The sequence below is a fragment of the Solanum stenotomum genome, chromosome 1 (assembly GCF_019186545.1).
Source record: "Solanum stenotomum isolate F172 chromosome 1, ASM1918654v1, whole genome shotgun sequence".
NCBI lineage: Eukaryota > Viridiplantae > Streptophyta > Magnoliopsida > Solanales > Solanaceae > Solanum > Solanum stenotomum.
The window spans coordinates 35,630,603-35,651,117 of NC_064282.1; positions in this window are offsets into that span (position 1 = coordinate 35,630,603).

Consider the following 20,515-nt stretch of genomic DNA (forward strand, 5'->3'; position numbering starts at 1 on the left):
GGCAGTCTTCTTTTGGTTAGGTGATCTTTATTCCAAAAAAAAAAAGTTTTCTTTCCTTCTTCAAAAGTTTAAAAAAAAAAAGGAAAAATAGAACAAAAATAAGCTTTGATCTTTATTCAACAATTTGTTTTTTTATCTATTTACCAAAATAAAACAAAACAAAAAAATATATACTTATTAAAGGTAATGTTGGAACTTTTCAAATTCCTCATGCAAACGGAAAAAAGTCAAAAATATATATTTTTTTAATTTAATTTTTATTTAAGTTTGGTAGGAAGTTCAAGATCAAAAATAGGATTTTCTTAATTTTCTTTTAGTAATTCAAAAAAATAAAACAAAATATTTTATCCCAAAGTTCTAAAAAAAGAAGAAAAAGAAAGCTTTGTTATTTAGTTTCAGTCAAAATAAATATATGCAAACATCTTATTCATGTTTTCAAGTATGTTACACACGCAGTCCGTAAAAAAATTATGCAAAGATCTTATTCATGTTCTCAATATATTATCAAATAATTTTAAGAAAATAAAATTAATTAATTATAAGAATGAAATGGATAAAGATGATCAAGTCAGGATTAAACATTAGATTCTCTAAGCTCATTCTACAAATAAAAAGACGTGTATGCATGATGTGCAACATGTGGTTATAACTGAAGAATGTCTAAACCTAACAAGATTTATTATCAATGAACACAGTTAGCTTAAAGGTGGTTGGTTTGTGGTTAAACTTGCATCTCATCCATACAATACAAGGTCAAGAGGGAAAGAGAAAATGACTCGCAAAGACGGAACATAGTCGGACAATGATGAAGTCCAAAATCAAGTGGTTTCACAAGAATCGGTATCAGTCAAGGAATTAAGGATGTTGAGACAACAAATAGCTTAAATGTATGAAGCTTTGATAAATGGACAAGCTCCACCATCTTCAATTCATGTGTATCTAATACGAATATGTCATCTCCTATCCATATCCACCTGGATTTGGTCCATATGCTATTACATCCAATGTCGCTGGAACTTCCACGGTACACCATTAGAATAGGCCTATGATGAGTAATCCACTCTTCATGCCAACTTCACCAACTAATACAGTTCCGCAGCCCACAATGGTGTAAAAATTCAACAATGATTCTTTACCCAAAATTCAACATGATCGAGATTATACCCCTAAACTGACTCTTGAAATTACCAACTTTTATCCCCACACTCATCAGTATAGTTTCCCTGTCGATGTTGAAAAAGTTGTTAAGAACGAGGAACATGAAGAAATGAATAGAAAAATGAAGAGCTTAGAACATAGTGTAAAATATATACAAGGATTGGAGGTCATAAAAGTGTCTCATTCAGAAATTTGTGCATATTTCCCTACGTTCATTTATCAATCGATTTTAAAACTCCAAAGTTTGATAAATATGATGGTCATAGGGATCATGTAGCTCATTTAAAGAGATATTGCAATCAACTAAGAGTGGCCGCGAATAACGAGGAATTGCTCATGACTTATTTTGGGGAAAACTTGGTGGTAATTGCCTCAGAATTGTTCATAGATCAAGATATTTCCTACCGCATACATGGGATTATTTGGCTCGATGTTTTGTTCAACAGTTTCAATATAACATTGACATAGTACCAAATCACCTTTCACTTTCCAACATGAGGAAAAAGACCACCAAATATTTTCGTGAATATGCTATTAGATGGAGGGAGCAAGCTGCTAAGGTTAAGCCACCAATGAAGGAGCCTGAAATGATTGATGTTTTTCTCCAGGCGTAAGAACCCGTCTACTTTCATTATTTACTTTTTGTTGTTGAAAAACATTCGCCAAAGTTATTAAGATTGGAAAGATGATGGAAAATGGCATTAAATATGGAAAGATTGTAACTCAAGATAGTTAAGGGCCATAACACAAGTTAATAAAAATGGATCAAAAAATCATTGGGGCGGGGGGTGATTAAGAAGGATGTAGCTACTATTGTGTTAGGGACCCAAAGAAGTTCAAGGGGGACCACTTTATCAATATACACAATCTCAATCTCATTATTATCGCCCCATGGAAAGCACACAATAATCTATGGTCCCACTTTAATATGTGATCTATAGTGCACAACCATATTCACATCCACCAAACTGTCCTCAATGGTGAGCGCCAACACATCAAAATATTCATCCTCCTTCTCAAAATTTTCAAGCACCTTATAATCCATTTTCAAGACAGAGACTTGAAGGAGGTCAAAGACCTATGAATAATTTCACACCAATTACAGAGTCTTACACAAGTTTATTTGAGAAACTTAAATGCTTGAATATAATAGCGTTGATTCCTCAAAATTATGTAGATCCACGTTCAAAAGGTTTCAATCTTGTAGTACGATGTGCATACCATTCTGATGTCCAGGGCACAATACTAAAAATTGTCAAACTTTGAAAAGTGATGTGGAAAAGCTGATCCAAGCAAAAATGATTGTGGTCCAAAATAATAACCCCCCAAATGTTATTCAGAATCCTTTAATGGCCACCTAATGATGTACACTTTATTGAGATGATATGTAATGACAAAGAATATGACAATTCTCTCAATTCTCAAGAAAAGATCATTGAAATTGGTGGAGCTTTTGTGAAGGCTAACATGCAAAGCAACAACTAAGAAGTCAAGCTTGGTGATTGGGAGACACTCTTCTTTTATCTAGAAAAGAGTGTATAAATAGTTTATTTTGTCGTTATTTCTGCTATGCATTTTAATTTTTAATTTTTATTTTATTTTAGTAAGTTAGACCCAAAGAGTGTATAAATAGTTTATTTTGTTTTTATTTCTGCTATGGTATTTAGTATCTAATTTTTATTTTATTTTAGTAAGTCAGACCCTTCTATCATTTCTCTTAGGTGTATGTTTGTTGAGTCTTGTCATAGTATGAGTTATTATAGGATTGTAACCAAAAAAAGTTTGTTGTCTTGTTATCAAGTCTTTTTAATCTTTGTTCTATGTCACTTTGATCCGTTCTATTTAGCTTTCCATATATATATATCTTTTCACTTAAGTTTTTATGGCATGATATGCAAGAGGATTTGGTCAGATTGTAAAATTATGCCTAGTCATGAAATGAATACACCCAAGAAATCCAAAAAATATATTCGAGAAAATGAATAAAGGACTTAAACACCTTGATATCTCTTTCAGTATTGAAAATGGTTAAAAGGATAAATTTAATCTAAATTGACATATGTCATTTGTTATAAAGAAGGTATTATTCAAATAGAGATTTTTAGCTAGCAAACTGGAACAAAAATAACATGCATATCCATCAGCGAATGCGTTGCAAAGAGATATTGTATGATTTTTACTTCATATTAAAAGGACAAGTTTGTATTTGACATTTTTAATAATTGATATGACGAAGACATTTCATTTTACTATCCAAACACCGTGTAATCCTTTGCTAGTCCTTTTGAGCCTAATTTTATTTTCTTTCATACCCCTCTCTTGAAATAGTAACGATCGGGTTCTGGCGTTATAGAAAAGCCAACGAGGAAAAATTTTGAGGCGGAAAATTTTTTCGTAGTATCTTGAGATTTCCCAACCTAGTCTAGATGTGGACTAAATCAGAGTCATTAAATACTAAGGAAATATAGTAGTAATTGGGTAATCTAATTATTATTTTGATTACATAAATAAATAGCTAAAACGTTAAGGAACCCGTACGATTTTACGGAATTGAATTCGAGAGAGTAGAACTCCCGGAATTGATCTTAGCGTGAACAAATAATTTTTGAGTGTCATTGGTTGAAGGTGTATTGTGAAATGGGGGTTTGGAATTATTAAATTAGCTTTCTGGTCCCGTGCAAGACGCTAAGGCGAGATTATTCCCGACAGGTCGGGGCCGCTGTAGCGGGGTGAGTGCCGCCATGGCGGGGCAGTCGCGACTTAAAGTCAGAAATAAACTCCAAAATCATTTTATTCTGCAATTTTCGGACTTGGGATCTAAGGAACGAACCCAGGGTTTTTCTTGACAGTTTTCCAGCATTCTTGAGGCTAAAGGTAAGATTTTAACTCCCCAAATCCATTTTTCGATCTGTAGAACGTAATCTAATGGGTAAATATCGATGTGGAAGAGTTTTGATATAAGATTTATGGTGGAAAAAACCCTAATCTCGGTATGGGGATCATGGGTATGATCTAGGGTGATATAATTGTTAGTACTTCGGGTAATTAGTTACTGTTTATTGATTCCCATGCATATTAATTGTTTGTAGACCAAGAACAAGCGGAACGAATCCGAAAAGAGAAGAATCAAGTTTCTTAGGGGATTCAAGCTTTGTTCGAGGTAGGTGATGGTTGTGATTCTATGATTGTGTGATGTATGTTTGTTTTTGCTTCATTATAATTCATGTATGAATGTGAATGTTGCATTATTGATCACATTAATTGTAAATGAGGATATATGAATGATGAATGCCATGAATCATGACTTGATTGTATGATTATGAGAATGTACTTTGTGATTGTGATTGTGGCTTGTTGAATGGATCGGGTGTTGCGTTCCGACCCACTAACTTGGATCAGTTGCCACATACCGGCATAATTATGGGATCGGTTGCCACGTTCCATCATAATCATTGGATCGGGTACCACGTTTCGGTATGCTAACAGTTTGGGTTTGGGTTAGATGAGGACCAATGACTTTATATAACTGTGATATTTGAGAATCATGAAATTGTTCGTTGTTCTTAAATGATGATGATATTGTATATGTTTGGTGTATGCATGTGATTGTATTGTTGNGTTTTGGGTTAGATGATGACCAATGACTTTATATAACTGTGATATTTGAGAATCATGAAATTGTTCGTTGTTCTTAAATGATGATGATATTGTATATGTTTGGTGTATGCATGTGATTGTATTGTTGTTTTGACTTATGTATGTTGCACTTAGTGGGATAGCACCAATACATTGTGGTTGTGTACTGATACTGCACTTGCTCTTTCTTTGTTGAGTACAGGGCATCTTTAGGAGGCTATTGATAGACCTCACTTAGAAGATCAATGATCGTTCGAATTCAAGGGTGAGCCAGTTCTTCCGGGCTTCCATGAGTTCTCTTTCTGTCTATGTCTACATTTCAAAATTAGACTTTCTAGTTAGTTATTAGTACATTAGTTTGGGGTTGTAACCGTTCTTGCTTAGATTTATGGATCTTGTTAGAGTTTTGGTACGTTGAATTTCAGGTTCTAGGTGTTACTTTCGCATTTGTTTTAGTTGTTAGCCTTTTTGTGTGGAGTTTATGGGAACTCCCTATTTCTCTCCTTACTATTTAACTTGCTACCGTAACTTAAATGCTTTAGTATTTTGATTAAGTTGGTTAGCTAATTAGTGTGAATGATTCTCCTACCGGAGGGTTAGTGTGGGTGTCAATCACAATGGTCTGAGTCGTGACAATATTGGTATCAGAGCCTAGGTTTACTGATCTCGATGTACCAAGACGAGTATAGTAGAGTCTTGCGGAATGGTATGGAGACGTCTGTACTTTTCTTCGAGAGGCTATAAGACTTTAGGAAATCTCTCTGTCTTCTCTTGTCTCCTTTTGTACTATAACTTGATTCCAATTGGTATTTGGCGATTCAAATTGGTAACTAACCTCCTTCACTCTTTTGTTCGCAGATGGTTAACACTAGATTCAACGACGTCAGGCCCCTAGCTCCTGTCAATGCCCCAGATGAAAAATATACAACGAGAGGTCACAGTCGAGGCATGGGTAGAGGAAGAGTTAGGGGTAGAGGCCGAGTAAGGGCAATACCTACTAGGGATGGAGCATCGATTGGAGATGCTCTAGAAATTAGGTCCCTCATGCGCATCATAAAGAGGTAGAAGAGAACATACAGGTTGAGGATGAGGAGAATGTTGGGCAAGGGGAAGAGGTGCAGGCTGAGACTATAAGTATTCCTCCTTTAGACCCAATGTTAGCTCAGCATATCATGTCATTCTTGAAAGGGTTGGTTGGTCCTGGAGTGCTTCCCTCTATTCAAGCAACTCAAGCTCCTGCAATCCCTATGTTGCTATCACTGCGCAAAAGGTGGGTGGAACTGGAGGTAATGATGTTTTCTTATGTCCTTTATTGGGTAATGTTATGACTGGTAATGAGTATGGGATGTTGACTAAGTTCTTAAAGTTGAAACCTCATGTCTTCCTTAGTTTTGAGAGTGAGGATGCATATGAGTTCATCCTAGATTGCCATGAGAGGCTTCACAAGTTGGGAATTGTCCATCAGCATATGGTTGAGTTTGTGACTTTTCAACTTTAAGGTGAGGCTAAGCAGTGGTGGAGAGCTTATGTGAAATGCAGATCTTCAGTTTTACCTCCACTTACTTGGACCCACTTTCATGCTCTGTTTTTAGAGAAACATATGCCTAGGACTTTGACAGATCGCAAGAAGGATGAGTTCATGGATTTGGAGAAATGTGGTATGTATGTGGCTGCTTATGAGGCCAAGTTCCATGCTTTGTCTAGATATGCTACTCAATTAGTGACTACTGAGGAGGAGAAGATTTGTTTAATTATTAGGGGACTAAAATCTGAGTCGCAGGTATTATCTGTTCATATGACCTCTACAGGGAGGAGCTTTAATGACGTAACAGACTTTGTTAAGAGAGTGGAGGGGGTGAGGCGAGACGGTCAGGCTAAGGCATTGGCAAAAAGGGCCAAGAACTCGGGTAACTTTCAAGGTTCTTATTCCAAGGGGTCAGGGAGACCAACACTTACAGCCAGGACAATTCAGTCTGCTATGCCCACCTCTATAGGTAATTACTAGGGAACTCCACCTCATAATTTGATTCAGGATAGCCAGGGAGCCGCACCTTCGGCGAGCAGTAGGCCATCTTTTGATCATACATATTACAACTGTGGTGAACCTGGGCATATGAAGAGAGATTGTTCCCACCCGCACATGATGGATTCCGCATAGCAATAGATTAGAGCAATGGTACCCGAGGGAAATGGTAATAATGGTCGAGGGCATCCACAAGGTGGGGCAGGAGTAAATCAGCGAGGCCACGGAGGTAGGGAAAATGGTAACGCATGCAAAGGTAACGTGCAGCCAGGCAGGGAAGCCACTCGTCATGATGAGATGGCTTAATGTTACGCCTTTTCAGGCAAGAATGAGGCAGAGGCATCTGATGCAGTTATCACATATACTATTCTTGTTTGTGAACGGATGGCTAATGTGTTATTTGATCCGGGTTCTACTTATTCTTATGTATCCATTTGATCTTCCTTAGAATTTGCTATGATTTGTGATATACTTGATGCCCCCATCCATGTTTATACCCCAGTTGAAAAGTCTGTCATAGTCACCCATGTCTATCGTGTTTGTCCTATTTTGTTTATGGGTTTCAGACTTGGGTTGATTTGGTGATATTAGATATGACTGATTTGGATATAATCTTAGGCATTACTTGGTTGTCCCCCTATTGTACTGTGCTTAATTGTAAGACTTAGTCTATAACTCTAGAAATTTCGGGAAGGGAAAAATTAGAGTTGGAAGGGGTATACAAGCCTAAGCAAGCTAAGATCATATCTTCTATTAAGGCTAGGAAACTGGTAGGGCATGGTTGTTTGGCTTATTTGGCTCATATTCGGGATGTTGAGGTTGAGTCTCCATCTATTGTGTCTATTCCTGTGTTGTTAGAATTTAGAGAAGTGTTTCCTAATGATTTGCCTAGTATGCCTCCGAATAGAGATATATATTTCTGCATTGATTTAGAACCTGGTACTCATCCTATTTCTATCCCTCCATATCGTATGGCTCCAACACAATTAATAGAGCTAAAGGCTCAAATCCAAGAGCTTCTTGATAAGGGATTTATTCATCCTAATGCTTCCCCATGGGTTGCTCCAGTTTTGTTTGTTAAGAAGAAGGATGCTAGTATGAGGATGTGTATAGATTATCGGCAATTGAATAGGGTCACTATTCGAAACAAGTATCATTTGCCTCGAATAGATGATTTTTTTGACCGATTGCAAGGTGCATCAGTTTTCTCCAGGATTGATCTAAGGTCTGGCTACCATCAGTTGAAAATTAGGCATGAGGATGTGCCAAAGACGACGTTTAGAACCCGCTATGGGCACTATGAATTCCTAGTTATGTCTTTTAGTTTGACTAATGCACCTGCAGCTTTCATGAGTCTAATGAATGGTGTGTTCAATCCATTTCTTGATTCCTTCATCATAGTCTTTATTGATGATATTTTGGTCTATTCGAAAAGTGAGGAAGAGCATGCCGACCATCTTCGTATTGTTTTGGGTGTTCTTGGGAAACAAAAGTTATATGCGAAATTCTCTAAGTGTGATTTTTTGTTGACTTCGGTTGCATTTTTGTGGCATGTAGTTTTAAAAGAAGGGGTAATGGTAGATCCCCAAAAGATTGAGGCAATTAAGAATTGGGTTCGGCATAGCTCTGTGACGGAAGTTAGGAGTTTTGTTGGGCTCGCTAGCTACTATCATTGATTTGTGAAGAACTTTGCTTTTATTGCCACCTACTTGACAAATTTGACCAAAAAGGAGATACCATTTGAATGAACTAAAAAATGTGAGGAGAGCATCCAAAAGCTCAAGACTCTCTTGACCACCGCACCTATTCTAGCATTACCGGTTGAAGGTAAATATTTTATTGTTTATTATGATGCTTCACATTCTGGTTTGGGTGTTGTGTTAATGCAGGATACATATGTTATAGCTTATGCATCACGATAGTTGAATGTGCATGAGAGGAATTATCCAACGCATGATTTGGAGTTGGCAGCGGTAGTGTTCGCTCTTAAGATCTGGCAGTCTTACCTCTATGGTATTAAGTGTGAGGTGCTTACTGATCATCATAGTTTGCAACATGTGTTCAGTACTAAGGATCTGAATTTGAGACAGCGAAGCTGGATGGAGTTACTCAAAGATTATCATGTGACCATTCAATACCATCCGGGTGGCAGACAGTTTGAGTCGAAAAGTGGTGCGTATGGGTAGCTTAGCTTGCTTGAGTGTATCCAAGCTACCCTTGGCTAAGAAAATTCAGACCTTGGAGTCTAAGTTCATGTATTTGGGCATCTAAAAAAGAGGTGGGGTGTTAGCTAACATTGAAGTGCGGGCCACATTCATTGAAGAGATCAAGGCCAAATAATTTGAGGATAAAAATTTGAATGAACTTAAGAAGAAGACTGCGATTGGTAAGGCACAAAAGACCACTCTTGATGCGAAAGGTGTGCTCAGTTTTAAGGGAAAGATTTGTGTTCCTCGAGTTGATGACTTGATTTAGAAATTGTTGACAGAATGCCATGGTTTGCGATATTCATTCATCTAGGTCTGACCAAAATGTACTGAGATTTGAAGTGAATTTATTGGTGGCCGGACATGAAGAAGGATATAGCGGAGTTTGTGGAAAAGTGTCAAAATTGCCAACAAGTAAAGTATGAATATCAAAGGCCTGCAGGTTTGCTTCAGAGAATGTCAATTCCTAAATGGAAGTGAGAAAGGACAGTTATGAATTTTGTGGTTGGTCTTCCCAAGACTTTGGGGAAGTTTGATTCTATTTGGGTAGTGGTTGAAAATTGACTAAGTCAACCCATTTTATTCCGGTAAGAGTAGATTATAATTCAGAACAATTGGCTAAAGTTTATGCGAAAGAGAGAGTGAGGTTGCATGGGGTGCCCCTCTCTATCATCTCAGACCATGGTACCCAATTCACATCCAAGTTTTAGAGGAAATTACATAATGAATTGGGCACACAACTCACTTTTAGTATAGTCTTCTATCCATAGACGGACGGACAGTCAGAGAGGACTATTCAAGTGTTAGAAGACATGTTTAGGGCATGTGTGGCGATTGATTTTGGAGGGCATTGGGATAAGTTGTTACCTTTGTGTGAGTTCTCTTTTAATAATAGTTATCACTCCAGAATTGATATGGCACCATTTGAGGCCCTTTATGGGAGGGGATGTAGATCTCTCATATGATGGTTCGAGGCTAGAGATGTAAAACCTTTGTGGGTTGAATTGGTGAAGGATGATCAAGATAAGGTGATGAGTATTCAAACTAAGCTTTTAGCAGCCCAGAATTGACAGAAAAAGTATGTGGATCATAAGCTAAGAGACACAACATTTCAGACTGGTGAGAATGTTTTTCTTAAGGCATCACCCATGAAAGGGGTGATGAGATTTGGCATGAAAAGCAAGCTAAGTCCGTGATACATTAGTCCCTTTGAGATTATTGAATGTGTAGAGCCAGTGGCTTATAGATTGGCTTTACCTCCTAACTTATCGGGAGTTCATCCGATATTTCATGTGTCCATGTTGAAGATATATCATGGTGATGGGGATTATATCATTAAGTGGGACTCGATTGTACTAGACAAGGATCTCCAATATGAGAAGGAACTGATTGCAATTATTGATCGTGATGTTCGTAAACTAAGGACTAAGGAGATTAAGTCTGTGAAAGTTCAATGGAAGCATCGTCCAGTTGATAAAGCTACTTCGGAAACCGAGAAGGACATGCGAGACAAGTATCCCCAATTGTTCGTCGATTTAGATATTAGTCCATTCTTCCTTTTTCCTATTTTTCCTAAGTTTGTCACTCGAGAACAAGTGATGGGTAAATTGGTATCTATTGTAACGACCGTGTTTCATCGTTATAGAAAAGCCAACGAGGAAAAATTATGGGCCAAAAAACTTTTTCGTTTTATCTTGAGATTTCCCAACCTAGTCCAGATTTGGACAAAATCGGAGTCATTAAAGTCTAGGGAAATCTGGTAGCAATTGAGTGATCTAATTATGATTTTGATTACATCAATGAATATCTAAGACGTTAAGGAACCCGTACGACTTTACGAAATTGAATTTGGGCGAGTAGAACTCCCAAAATTGATCTTAGCGTGAACGGGTAATTTCTGAGTGTCGTTGGTTGAAGGTGTGTTGTGAAATAGGGGTTTGGAATTATTCAATTAGCTCTCTTGTGCCGTACAAGCCGCTAAGGCGAGATTATTTCCGCCAAGGCGGGGATGCTGTAGCAGGGTGAGTGTCGTCATGCTGGGGCAGTCGCGACTTATAGTCGGAAATAAACCCCAAAATCATTTTATTCTGCAATTTTCAAACTTGAGAGCTAAGGAACGAACCCGGGGATTTTCTTGAAAGTTTTCCACCATTTTTGACTCCCCAAATCCATTTTTTGATCTGTAGAACATAATCTAATGGGTAATTATCGATGTGGAAGAATTTTGATCTGAGAATTATGGTGGAAAAAGCCCTAATCTGGGTATGGGGATCATGGGTATGATCTAGGGTGATTGAATTGTTAGTACTACGGGTAATTAGTTATTGTGTATTGATTCCTATGTCATATTGATCGTTTGTAGACCAAGAACAAGCGGAACGAATCCATAAACGGAAGAATCATGTTTCTTAGGAGATTCAAGCTTTCTTCTAGGTAGGTAATAGTTGTGATTCTATGATTGTGTGATGTTTGTTTGTTCTTCTTTCATTATGATATATGTATGTATGTGAATGCTGCATTATTTATCACAATAATTGTAAATGAGGATAGATGAATGATGAATGCCATAAATCATGACTTGATTGTATGATTATGAGAATATACTTTGTGATTGTGATTGTGGCTTGTTGAATGGATCGGGTGTTGCGTTCTGACCCACTAACTTGGATCAGTTGCCACGTTTCGACATAATTATAGGATTGGTTGCCACATTCCGGCATAATCATTGGATCGGATACCACGTTTCAGTATGCTAATACTTTGGGTTTTGGTTCCATGAGAGGACCAATGACTTGATATAACTGTGATATTTGATAATCGTGAAATTGTTCGTTGTTCGTAAATGATGATGATATTGTATATGTTCGGTGTATGCATGTTATTCTATTGTTATTTTGACTTATGTATGTTGCACTTAGTGGGATAGCCGCGTGATCCTACCAGTACACTGTGGTTGTGTACTGATACTGCACTTGTTCTTTCTTTGTTGAGTACAGGGCATCTTCAGGCGGCTATTGACAGACCTCACTTAGAAGATCAGTGATTGTTTGAATTCAAGGGTGAGCTAGTTCTTCCGGGCTTCCATGAGTTCTCTTTTTGTCTATGTCCACATTTCAAACTTAGACTTTCTAGTTAGTTATTAGTACATTAGTTTGGGGTTGTAACCCTTCTTGTTTAGATTTATGGATCTTATTAGAGTTTTGTTACGTTGATTTTCAGGTTCTAGGTGTTACTTCCGCATTTGTTTTAGTTGTTAGACTTTTGTTTGGAGTTTATGGAAACTCCCTATTTCTTTCCTTAGCATTTAACTTGCTTTCGTAACTTAAATGATTTAGTATTTTGAATAAGTTGGTTAGCTAATTAGTATGAATGGTTTTCCCATAGGAGGGTTAGTGTGGATGCAATCACGATGGTCTGGGTCGTGATATACGTTCACTTGATCTTTGCTTTGACAAGATACGTAGGCAACATTATTTTGATGTTTGGTCCAACCAATAAAAAAAAAGCTAGAAAATCCTTATCACAAAAATTGGGGCAAAAGTTTTAAAAAAAAATTTGCAAAAAGAGTCAATTCCAAAAGTTGTAAATCTTAACCATGTTACGAGTATTATATTTGAGTTTCCATCCCTTTCTTTGTAATGTTGTCCAAAAGCCACGTTACAATTCAAATAAAGACCTTTCTATCCATTTTTAACAATGACAAGTCAAGCAAGCTTTCAGTATTGATTATCACATAAAGAGAAATATCATATCACAAGGAGTGAAAAATGATAGTTTTATTGATGAAAATCCTCACAAGCATAGTAAGATATCATTTGTAGTTGAGATAATGTGAAAAATGAGAGATTTTATTGGTGAAAACCTTCATGGAACTAAAAGACAAATGTAAGTGAGAGACATACAAAATGAGAGAGATTTGTCGGTGAAAAACCTTTCGAGGGACCATAAGTCCAATGTGAGGCATTAATCTAGTGTAAAAGTTGGATTATAAAAGTCTGACTTCGAAAGGCTGAAATTTTGACAAAGATAAAGCTTAGATTGATTGGACAGATCAAGTTATTTAATCTCACATGCATGTCATGATCATTAGAATTGACCACCACTCTCAAAGAAGTCTATTTTTGTTTTCATTTTTATTTTCTCTCAAAAGGGTCACATATTACTTTTTCTTATTTTGTGTCGCTCAATTCGGTTTATAATTTTTCCTTGCGTTAGTCTTCATTATAGCAAGTAGAAAATGATTTCAAAATTGCTACCATCTCTTCAATCACACAAAGCAAAGTTTGGCTAGTACATCAAACATGACATGATTCAAGAAATAGTGATATGCATAGTAACTTGTCAACAATTGACAAAATTTGAGAATATATATGAATAAAAGATTCAATGATTGTTGGAGGGTGGAAACAATATAAAAAATCTTAAGTTTGAAGTTTTGAACAACTATAGATGGTTTCAAGATTATGAACTAGAAAAAAAAATCAGTCTATCTTAAACTGAAATTAACTTAAACCATGACAACAACATGAACAATCATCCTAAAAGTCAATGCCACAAATCGATCACCATTTAAATAATTTTAAAAAACCCATAAATTTTCTTTGTTTCTTTTTCTAAAACATGGCATTGTTTGTGACATAAATGATATCTTAAAGACTCAAGTTTCTGAACATCATTGCAAAGAAAAAAACAAAGTTTTGTTTACATGCATCCCCATTTAATTTTATTTTTCTCATAAGATAAACACTTCCTAGTCTGGAACCGTTATTTTTTATTTTCTCCTAGGATAAACACTTCCTAGTCTGAGACCATTAATTTTTTATTTCTCCTAGGGTAAACACTTTCTAGTATGAAATGTTATATTTTATTTTTCTCTTAGGATAAACACTTCCTAGTCAGAGACCGTTATTTTTATTTTCTCCTAGGATAAACACTTCCTAGTCTGAGACCGTTATTTTTATTTTCTCCTACGATAAACAGTTCCTAGTCTGAGACTGTTATTTTTTTATTTTCTCCTAAGATAAACACTTCCTAGTCTGACACATTATTTTTTATTTTTCTCCTAGGATAAACACTTCCTAGTCTGAGACCTTTATTTTTATTTTTTTGCTAGGATAAACATTTCCTAGTCTAAGACGTTATTTTTTATTTTCTCCTACGATAAACATTTCCTAGTCTAAGACGTTATTCTTTTTTTCTCCTAGGATAAAAATTTCCTAGTCTGAGACGTTAGTTTTTATATTTGGATAAACACTTCCTAGTCTGAGACATTATTTTTATTTTTCTCAGAGGATACACTTCTAGTCTATGACCGTTATTTTTTATTTTCTCCTAATATAAACACTTCCTAGTCTGAAACAATTATTCTTTATTTTCTCCTAAGATAAATAATTCCTAGTCTGAGACGTTACTTTTTATTTTTCTCCTAGGATAAAGAATTTCTAGTTTGAGACCCTTATTTTTTTATTTTCTCATAGGATAAACACTTCCTAGTCTGACAGCGTTATGTTTTATTCTCTCCTAGGATAAACACTTCCTAGTTTGAGACCGTTATTTTTACTTTCTTCTAGGATAAACATTTCCTACTCTGAGACAGTTATTTTTTTATTTTCTCCTAGGTTAAACAATTCATAGTCTGAGATAATTATTTTTTATTTTTTATTTTCTCCTAGGATAAACACTTCCTAGTCTGACACTGTTATTGTTTATTTTCACCTATGATAAATACTTCCTAGTGTGAGATGATTATTTAACATTTTCTCCTGGGATAAAAACACTTCCTAGTCTAAATTTATTTTTGAAAATTCACATGTGTTGATAACTCACAAAATTTTCCAGTGAAAACTAGAGAATTTTTTTTGTTTATTTCTTTTGTTTGTAATGATTTGTAGGTTTCTTCAAGACAAAACATAGATTTGAAATTCAGGAACAAAGTTTCGACTCTTTTTAGATTGTTCACTCCTCGTGATAAAGAGAATCATGATGTTTGCATGATCAACACACAACTTCCAATGCAAGTGTCTACGATCGTACAATAGTAAAGTAACCCAACCAAGGGTTGGGATCATTCCCAAGGGAGTGGTTTTAAGAATTAGTAGAAAAATAAAATTAAGTTCTAATTAGTCATAACTAAAAAAAATTCCGAATATAAACATGTTAAATCTAAAGGGTGACACAAAAATGTCAATTAACGATGTGGGTTTTGTCACAAGTAAGCAAAAACAACAAAAAATGCAAAAAGTACTAATCAAGGAGATGGGTTCTTGGGATGTGATAGGAATACGAGAAAAACTAAACTATTGGGTACATGATTTTGACAATATATCTGTTGAATATTTGTGACTAGGCTAGACTATAGTGGGGGTAAATTCTCTCTCAAGCAACTTACCCCGAATCAAATGAGTTCCTCTCGGACACCCACTTGCCGCATGAAAAACAGCCTCCGCCTTAGCCCACTCACTCTCTCGAACTGAGTGTGTGGGAATAAGACTAGGGTTCACTCTCTCGAGCTAAACCTCATGTCGACCCAATCCCACCAGCCATCAATTTAGTAGTCTTAGTTTTACGACCTCTCCCTCAAGCAAACCGAAAACACAAAGGTGAAATCATATTTGCAACTACAATTATATTAAGTTCCACCACAAATACTAAATGAAATCACATCTAACCAACAAATAAATCATCAACAAGCAAGACCCAATAGATAATCTAACCCATATTCACAAAATCACACCCCAAGAATTGGAGTTTTTGCTACACATGTAAAAGAGATAGAAATTTATATCAATATGAGTTTGCATTCAAATGGGTATGAAGATTTAAGCTTGAAACAAGCAAAGAGTGAAGAATCTAGGAGAGCCAAACCCAAAATCTTGGAGTTGAACCGTTTGAACCTTCAAGTTCTTCAAAACCCTCTCCAAATTTAGAACTCAAAAATAGAAGCAAAGTCTAAACAATTACTATTCAAAGCTAAAAATTCGATATAGAATAATAATTCTCAATGAGTATTTATAGTTTTCAAAAATTTGTGCTGCAGCAGATCATTCAGTGTCGCTAGTCGAGATCGCCGATAAACTCGGTGATCCTCCCTTTATTAGGTTTTATCGTCGTCTTGCTATATCCTTCAGCATCGTCGTATTTGGATCATTGGACGACATAGTACTGCTTCACGAAACTGCTCGGCGATACACCGACTACTCTTGTTCACCGTCGATTTGATCCTTTCCTTTAGGGTTCAGCACACTGGAACAAAAGGCAAGGATAAGACCTCTTGGCGACTCGTCGAATGCGTCGGCGATTCTCATATCTTCATTTCTTCGATCTTCCAGCTACTTTTGTTCCTTTTTGCTAAGTAGTGTCCATTCTTTCGCTCAAACTTCAAACACCTGAAACTTAAGGGGTTTTAATTGAGACAAAATATGCATTTGAGGACACTAATTCTATTAACATATTGCCCTAAATGAGTCGAATTAGTGGACTCATCAACACCCCCAACTTAAACTTTTACTTGTCCTCAACCAAACTCGAGTTCAGCCGTTCAAAAAGGGTGTCTCGAACAGTTCTACACAAGACTCAATCATGAATGCACACAACAAGACTCAATTTACTTATGCAAAGATCAAACGTGCACTTAAAGATTCAAGTTGTGACTCACCAATATCAAAGAATCTCATGCTCACAATACTTGCTTCAAATGCAAGTCCAAGCTCAACCAAAGTGTTCAAGTGCCCTCACACAAGGAATTATTCCATATTCACACAATTGTTCACAGTTTAAAGCTTTAGAATAAGATGCAACGTTCACACTCATAAAGAAGAACACAATGCATAACTTCACCCATAGGTTTGTCCGTATTTTCCAACCAACATTTGTTTCAGCTCACTCAAGATCAAAAAGGTCTTTTCAAGGCTTGTACTGGGCTGAGTGCAAAGGTATGGTCATTTAGGCTTAGTGACTTTCATCCTCATGAAATGTGGTGCTCATAATACTTCCTTTCCATTTCCTTCATCATTCTCTTTAGTACTCATAAGTCATCTTATTATTTACTTTCCATGGATTGTTTGGGAACCCCCCATTTCTTTTGAACTTTATTCAAAAAAACATTTTTTTTCCTTCTTTTTCTATCTTCTCTTTTCTTTTTTTTTTATATAGAGGGGTTCCATTTTTCTCAAAACCATGGGTAAGAGGAGACTTTCCTTGCACTTCTTGACTTGCCCTTGTCTTTTTTATCACCACACCCCCAACTTAGGCTTTTGGTCTAATTTGGCTATTCAACTAACCACAACTTCATGAGGATTATTGGTGATGAATAAAGAAAGATCTAGTTTTCATCAAGTTTCTTCCAAAGAAAGGTAAGGCTCAAGGGGTGTTCAAAAGCGGTTCACACACTCACAAGGTAGGTCACAAAAGAGGTATATGTCAAATTGGTTCACACTCTTAGAATTTGCCTAAGATCATATCAAGAGATAGCATCACTTAGTTGACTGGACCAACGGGGCAAATTCTAGGATCTATCATGCATGGTTCAAAGTAAGCTCATCACACAAGGCATTGATGCTACAGTCAAACAAGACTCCACACTTTCGTTAGTGTGCAATGATCATCACAAGAGACTCAATTCGATACTAGGCTAGTCTTAACGAGATGCAAAAAAATTTTAAAAATTGTCTATGCAACTTCATTTGGCCTCATCGTAGTTGCGCATTCATGTTCGTTCGATTGAGAGAACTATTCAAGTCATCGGTATTGATTGGAACTAAGACTTAAATTATGCATAAGAACAACCACTTTCAAGACACGAGAAGTGGCAAAAATTTTTGGACGGGTCAAAATCATTTTGCAATTTAAAACAAAAGGAGCCACAAGCTCAAACATCCACAGAAAGCAGTGTATCAAACACAACAGTATAGCTCACAACCCGAATATTTAAACAAAACATAATTCATGAGTGGCACACAAAGGTTGGCCTCACCCCACTACAAATAAAAAACATTTGTCCTCAAATGCAAATAACAGAATATCCAGAATTTAGAATAAAGAAAGACAGAGAGTGAGGTAGAAAAAAATCTCGTCTACACAGTCACTCAATCTGCCTAGGCATCAGTGCTCGATGTGTCAGCCTGGAATTTGATAATGGCCCCCAAAGCTTTTTTAGAAGATTCAGTGACAACTGACTTACTAAAATTTTCCAAGTCATGAGCCGCCAAAAAGGAGTGGATAGTTGTGAGGAATCCACGTCTCCACGAGGGAATAGTGGGGTCTCAGGGATTTGTTTTCTTCCTGGCACTGGTTTTCTTGCCCTCAATATCCATTTTGGGAGGATTTGTTGCCTTTGTATTATTCCTGAAATTTTTCTCTCTTATTTGTCGGGGTGGCATATCTCTTCCAACTACTTTTGGTCTAGCCATTTCTTGAAAGCTTCGGGAAAAAGTTAAAAAGTATTCAGACAAAAGAAATGTAGTTTAATTGCAGAATCACTTCGCCGCACCAGTTGGTGAAGCGCACAACTACTTAGGCGGTTCGCTGAGTGCAGTGCATAGAGAATATAAGGGTGCAGACAAAGGGCGAACATGAAGTCTTTTGGTGAAGCGCTGAATGCATTCGGCGACATCATGTTTCTCGCCGAAAGTTACAGAATTCAACATCCAATTTAAACTGAAACCTTCAGGAATTAACTATTTAACTTAACAGGGGCAAAAATTAGCGAACCTAACAGGCAAACAAATATTCTAATCCTACCAGAGAAGCCCAACACACATCATCAAGGTAATGCCATTTCATTTAAGTACAACTTTCGAGGAAAGGAACGCAGGACTCGAAAACCAACCTTTAGTGACGAATAAGAGAAGATTGAAATGCTAGGCAGCAATGTAATCCAACTCCGAGCAAAATTCAACACTAGAAATACTCAAGAAATGCAAAAATATAGGAGATAGCGTGCGGGTGTGAGTTTGGGAAGACAAAAAGTGAGGGAAAGTAAATGAATTTGAAATTTTTAAACCTTTGGCTTGCAAAATCGTCTAATTTTCTCCCATTCTGTGATGTTAGTCTTGAACGCGGATCTATTCGGTGTAACGCCAAGTAGTCATTTGCCTCACCCAAGTTTACAGAACCGCCACGTTTTGCGGGTGTCCAAACGGCGGTCTTTGTCGGGATCACCGACACAGTCGGTGGTTCGCCAATAATTTCATGTGCTCGCCGAGTTTTACAAACTCCAATGAAAGATAGTATTGAGTCTAATGGCGGTCTAGTTCGAAGTTGCTGAACCGTTCGGTGATTCACTGATTGGGCTTGTTGCTCGCCATTCTCACTATTCATTCATTATCCACACTTCCATCTGCACAATCAACACACCACTATTTTATCAAAGAAAAAGAAAGCAATTAATGGTTTTGGGTTGCCTCGCAAACAGCGCCTTAGTTAACGTCGTGGCGCGATGCAAGTCCACCTTCAAACCTCATTTTTGGGGTTGACCATAGTGTCACTAGGTAAACCCCTTTGCTGTCTCGAATTTAGGTAAGACGAGATATGACCCATTTGAGTCTCAAACTGATTGATCAAAACTGAATAGGAGGTGATGATCTGGCTAAGGGTGGACACATCTTCTTTCATGCCTTTTAACATTTTGTCTGGCCCTTCAACTTTGTTGAGAATACATGAGAGCATATACTCAGACCTACCACCTTCTGAGTCCTTGGGCTTTTGGCGCTCATGGGGAGGCACATATATATCCTTCTCCCCATCCTTCTAATTTGGATTACAGTCCCTCCATTCACGATCTCGATCTTTCCAACCTTTGTCTCTAGCCCATTGATGAGTCCACAAATTGGACTCATTTAGGGATTCATTTTTATAGAAATAGTGTCCTCAAATGCTTATTTTATCTCAATATCTGATGAAAACTCTTAAGTTTAAGGTATTTGAAGTTTTAGTTGAAGTACGGACACTTAGGCGCAAAAAGGAACAAAAAGACTAAAAAGAACGAAGAAGCTGAAGCCCGAGCATCGCCAAGCACACTTGGCGATTTGCCGAAGGGACGCACTCTGCCCTTTCCAGTACGCGAAGCCCTGAAGGAGAATGATCTAAAAGGCAATGAAAGAAGCAGTCGGTGCTTCACCAAATAGTTCCGCGAAGGATTACTATACCGCCCAATGGTCCAGAACGTGAAGATGCTGAAGGCAAGCACGAAATAGTGATGTGACAAAAGAAAGGCGAGTCGTCGAGTCATTCGGCAACCTTGACTAACCTCGTCGAGCGGTCCGCCAGCACTAACTTCTGAAGTTTATAAATACTAAACTCTTTATTAATTTTAAGAGTGTTGAACCATTATTTTTTTTCACAATAGAATAGTACTTTTTTTGATATTTTTCTCTCCAGTTTGGAGAGGGTTTTTTGGGAGACTTGAAGAAAGAAGGATTTCATCTTCCTCAAATTGGAAGTGGGTCTTCTCTATTCTTCTTTCTTTGCTTAAATAAAGGTTTAATTTCTTATA